The sequence below is a fragment of the Bactrocera neohumeralis genome, chromosome 2 (genome assembly GCF_024586455.1).
Source record: "Bactrocera neohumeralis isolate Rockhampton chromosome 2, APGP_CSIRO_Bneo_wtdbg2-racon-allhic-juicebox.fasta_v2, whole genome shotgun sequence".
NCBI classification, from domain to species: Eukaryota; Metazoa; Arthropoda; class Insecta; order Diptera; family Tephritidae; genus Bactrocera; species Bactrocera neohumeralis.
Window position 1 is genome coordinate 31,669,944 of NC_065919.1, and position 6,196 is coordinate 31,676,139.

The window sequence follows — 6,196 nt, forward strand, 5'->3', positions numbered from 1 at the left end:
CCTACAACTGAGAAAGGGAGATATAGGCTTATTAATATATGTATATATTCAGGATGACGAGAAAACTCGAAATCCGAGTGACTGTCTGTTTGTCTGTCCGTCCTACTTCTCATATAACAATTTTCAAACCCATTTGATTCTTTATCTTTTCAGTACCCAAATAAAGAAGTAATTGATATTACCGATACAATTTTGCACCAATAATTTCTTTAAAGTATGCCATCTTATGACCAAGAACTGTTCAAATCCAATAAGGACCTGGCTCCAATTGGAGATTCCAAGTGAAGCCAGGTCCTTATCCATCTGGGCTTTCCAACTGTGTGAAGGACTTCCTTTTCCTCTGCTTCCGCCGGCGGATATTGCGTCGAATACTTTCAGAGCTGGAATATTTTCATCCATTCGGACGACATGACCTAGCCAGCGTAGCTGCTGTTTCTTAATTCGCTGAACTACGTCAATTTCGTCGTATATCTCATACAGCTCATCGTTCCATCGATGCGATATTTTCCGTGCCCAACGCGCAAAGGACCGTAAATCTTTCGCAGAACCTTTCTCTCGAATACTCGTAACGTCGCCTGATTGCACTATATAGCAGTTTATAGAGTTTGTTTTTGTTCCTCGAGAGGGAACTTTACTCCCCAAGTCCGAAGTAGCACCTGTTGGCAAGAGATATTCTGCGTTGGATTTCGAGGCTAACGTTGTTGTTGGTGTTGATGCTGGTTCCAAGATAGACGAAATTATCTACAAATTCGAAGTTATGACTCTCAGCCATGACGTCGCTAGTGCGACGGCTGTTTGTTTGATGACAGGAGATATTTTGTTTTACCCTTGTTCACCACCAGATCCATATGCTTCGCTTTCTTATTCATTCTGGAGAAAGCAGAAGTAACGGCTTCACTTCAAGCTCTTCATACACAGCATTTCGTCCTCTTTTTTTTGTCGGCAAATGCGTCTCGCTTCCCTCTTCAGCACTCGGTATCTATCTCATCCCGCGCGTGTTGTGGTCGATTGTAAGGTTGCGAGGTAGGTAGATTGTTTTCTCTTCGCTGAGACACGGCACTCCTCGTGGTACCAGCTGTACTTTTGCCTTTTACAAAAATCATGGGTTCGTTTGCAGCCGTACGTAAGGAGCTTGAAATACCGTTCGACATTTCTCTTAGGAGGACAGTGTTATCTGTAGAAGTTTACGCTTAGGAAACTTCTCTGATCGCCATTCACTTGAGAGTGGCCAGAAACGATTATTTTACATATGGCTCAAGAAGCTCACGACTTCCGGTCTTTGACCCCACCAGCTGACTTTTCTCCACATGATTGGTGATTGTTTGTTAAGTACCTTAATGAAACTTAAGGAACATTTTAAAAAATGTGGCTTGATAATAATTCATTGATAAAATCGGGTCGGTACTACCCCAACTCCCATATACAACGTTTTTCTAACAAACCTTTTGCCGAATATGTCGGTCCGTGTGTGAACTATATAGAGTATATATGTATATATATAAATTTGCACATATTCCGATCCTCTGGCTGACGTTTTACATCTTAAGGTATTTCGATGACTTTGATTCTTGCAAGTTGCAGGAGTATAAAATATTCCGTTGCACCCGAACTTTGCCCTTTCTTACTTGTTCTATCTCCCGCTTTCTTTTATGCTTTTATTGAACGCAGAAATAATTTTATTAAACTTTACTAACTTATTAAAGAATGAAATAATTTAATATTAAAAATTTTATCTACTAAATACATATGGAACAAGGGTTTACTGATGTGTCTACCGGTTAGTCCACTTTATGGAACTTACTCCACCCAAATTTTTTTAAGGCTTGGAAGTTTTCATAGCAGACAAATATTCAAGTTTGTCCCATAAAATAAACTGTTTATGCTGTCACCATTTTTAGATTTTTATCAATAAGCTCAAATATGGTTTAATATTTAAGTCATCGTATGCTACTTTAACAAGTTTTCTACAGAGGTCCTTAATAAATTGAGGCTTATTTATTAAGTTTGGAATGCTCTCCATTCACAGGTGGTTTGGTGAAAAAAGTCTTTCCAGCACCACCTCATACACGGTGAAAGTACGTGAAATCATATTGTAACCACGTCCACCTCAAGATAACGGTCAGCTTGAAAACTATTAGAAGAGCAATAAATTGGAAAAGTAGATTGGCACCGTCCAGCTTTCACAATCAAATCTCAACCAAACTTTGTGGATAACATTATCCTGATGTTCATAAGTTACAAAGTAAAAATGGGTGAAATCGAATTATAACCACCCCCACTTCCTATGTAAAATAAAATTTAAATTCCAAATGATTCTTTCTTTTTACAGTAAGTAAATCAAGCACTAATGAAAGTATCTTTATAAAAGTTTGCACAAATATTGAAGGTCCCATGGTCCAGAATGAACCGTACAAAATTTTCCGCATACGCTATTTTTCCTGTTTTCGGTCAATCCGTGAGATATCTTAATCAGAACTAGTAAGCACATTTGTCAGATATTACTATGTTGTGAAGATAAAAATAGATGAACACGCTATTCAAACTTTAGATTAGCATTATATCGGATATTCTATTCTAGCAGACTTTATGTCGGTCAGAGTGTGAGTTATCTTCATGAAAACATGTTCCCGGGTATATGTAAGTAATATTAAAATTTATTCCCGACCGGTCAAAACTCCAATATACCCGATATACAGACTTTCAACTTTCCATCTGACTTTGAACCGTTTATGTTGGTCTAAGTGTGTGATATTTGAATGATATTGATTTGGGTAAAGTTGATTTAACCGTGTGTCCATCTCTCTGTATACACGCGAACGTCATTTTCTCCCTTTGAAGCTACTGATTTTCTCGTAAACAGCAGTGCACAAATTTTCTGTCAGTTTACGAATATTCCGAACATTTGCTAGATATTGAAAATGGTAGAAAAGAATACCGTATTTGGTTGCAGAAATACGCTTTGCATTAAACTAATTATATTTCTGCCGGTCAATCAATTTGGTATTGCAAAATCGCGTACATTTATAGTTGATCGTGGTGTTAAAACAATTCACTACGATCAGGATTATTTAAATATTCGATATACTAATTGGCTAAAGAAAAAAGAAAAATGAACGGTATATCAGACCACCGGAACGCATCGAATGTTAATCTTCATGCGCTAAGCTACCTCCACGCCCATTTTCAGCCAAATTGATTCAACCGTCCTTAAACTATAAATAGTGTAACTAACACGTCTTTCATTTATATATACTTACCATATGCATATATGTATGTATGTATGTATGTGTAGAGTAGGTAATAGAAAGAATATGAGATGGAGGCTAAGTGTCATTTGCATACATAACCTGCCGGAAACTCATCAAACTGGACGTTTGTTCGCCAAATACAATAGAAGCCTTGACTTCTACCCCCAATTCATACGTATATATAGTATGGAAAATATATGTATATTTATATTCCGTAGAAGTGTTTGTATTATGTTTTCTTTCCAGCACGTCCATCGCTCATTAGACGGATTTTGAGAATGTTGTAATTTTATTTCTTAAGCAAATTAGTAAAGGATTTATGAATGCACAACATAAATCTGCTCACTGATAGCCAAACATATACATACATAGTTATTCTATATGTATGTGTGCAAGTAGTTAAGCCGCAGGTGATTTAGGGTAAATTTATGGAGCAAGAAATTATTGGTGGTCAAGCCCATGTCCATACGGCTAAGATTATTTGTGTCTGTATATGTAGTAGTGACGCTGGTGTAGCTAATTGACCAATCCTCTTCTTATATGTGGCAATATTTGAAAGCACGTGTGTATGCATATCTTTTGTGTAATTGTTTTCAACAGATTTCTAAACAATTGCTACAAGTAATCTGTGGGTTGGGAAGGACAACAATGAATTGCGTACGGTAATTTGCTTATATGTAACTTGGTAATAAGGTCAAAGTGAGCGAAATCCTCTTGGGTTGACCAATTACATTGTGTAAGGGAGTAAGAAATTAAGAAAAACTAGTTCAAGTTAATTGTTTTGAGCAATAATTTTTTTAAGAAGGTTGATACCTGATGCATTAAAGAACTGTAAGATACTTAGATGCCAACAATCAATATAGTCTAAGCTTGATAACCAATTGTATGAATTATTCTAAGGAATTATGTGCAAACTGAAAGTAACTGACTGGTGAAAATTTAGTTTGAAACCTCAAATTTAAGAACTCGATTGTAAGATGGTTAATGCGGAAGCATTTGCTTAACGCCGTCTGTAGTGCTCATCCTATTGCATATTAGCAGCTTTCAATTCCAAACAGACTAATCTTGACCGTTAAATTTATCTATAAAGATCACATTTCTTCCAAAGTTTATAAATAATTAGTGATTTCTTCCATATATGTATGTGTTAAGCTTCACTGCTGTCTTTCGTCGTTATTCTTAACTGCTGATATTGCGGTAATGTGGAGTATCTTTGAAAATTCAACTCGATTTCTTATTATATTTATTTTCGTGCAGTAATAAACTCCTAAATTAAAAGTCAATCGAAAGTTCACAAACAAACAGCATTTTTTCTACCTCTCTTTTCATGAATCTGCGGGTAAATGTGAATGTGTACAATTAACGGGAAGGGAATCAGTTGCCAAAAACCAAATGAATTTGCTTTAAACATGTTTGAATATCAATGAATGGGAATATTAAGAATGTCCAGCGGCGTTGGTCAACGGGTGGTGGATATGAAATTTCCTACTTTGAGCTTTCTTCCGATTGCTGTTGAGCGCCGCTCGTTACGTGTAAATTAGTTCTACTCGTTCCATTAAATTCGTAGGCTCATTTCAATTTCTACTTTTCATGTGTTGTTTTCTACAAAATTCGCTCACAGAAAACAAAAGGTCTTCAACATTTATTAAAAAAAACGAACATAAGAGCTGAAGAATGTGTGCGTACTGATTCGCGAAGCTAAAGAAATGACTTGATGCGGATAACAGCTGTAGAAGCGAAGGTTAAAATTTTTAGGCTGGCGTTAAGCAGATTGAACATGCGGAAACGCACCCTGTCCACCTTTGTAGCGTCTTCTCAATGACCGACTGAATTTCAGCTTTTTATGCATCAAAGCAGAAATAATTAAGAAACGAGAAACAACCTTAACTTCAGCTGTGCCAAAGCTCTAATACCCTTCACAGGTGCTTTTCTTATAGCAACTATATGTATAACTCAATCTGAAAACGTGACCAGGAGACGGTTTGTTGTTGTTTGATATAAAAATGCCACAAATCGAGTAAAGGTTACTCAGTAAGGCAAAAGATCTTTATATTGATTTTGACAGTCTATATGCTATAATGATGTAATATGAAAAAATTTAACTATATAAAGATTTGATTTTGATCGCCGCTTTGTAAAACAGCTATATTCTCCATTGGTCCAATATCGGCGGTCCGACAAGTATGCAGCCACTTACGAAAAAAAGAAGGTATGCTAAATATCGCATCGGCATCTCAAAAATTAAGAGTTTAGTCTAATTATTTACAGACAGGCGGGCAAGGCTCGGATCGTCACGATGATTATTTACACTTTTTGCACGTTTCAAACAGCGTAGTAAAATGAATATACCCTGTTCAGGGTATAACAAGAAATGGACAACGAAGACTACAAAATATTCTAAAAAGAAAGGGGGAGATTTTACAACCCTTCTGAAAAACGTTTCACTTGTTCGATAGTAATGCTGGAACGGCATCATCGTACTGCATTACTCATTATGATAAGAAATGTCAATAAAGTCCTATTTGACTTTTTACTTCTGAATGAGACTGTCCAGCTTACTAAATGTGCACAAAGTTTTTTGTGGACAACTGATCATAAATAATTACAGTATAATTAGAGACACTTTTCTTATTCTGCAGTACATAGAAGTTGTTAGGACAAACTGTAATGAGGAAAATTACAAAAAAAATTCTAAAAATGAGTTAGTTTATTCATTATTGTAGTTATGGAGATAATATGCTATATACATATGTATATATAAACTTATGATCATTTTAAAAATAGATCCATGATGATGGATGATATATTTGAAATATTTAAAATTTTGTCCTAAATGAAAATAAAACAACTGTTTCTTTAATTGCCTTTATAAAAAATATATGTATAGGTATGTATATATTTAACAAAAAGTATTTTTACAAAATATTTTCAAGTGTAAGCCTTCTTAG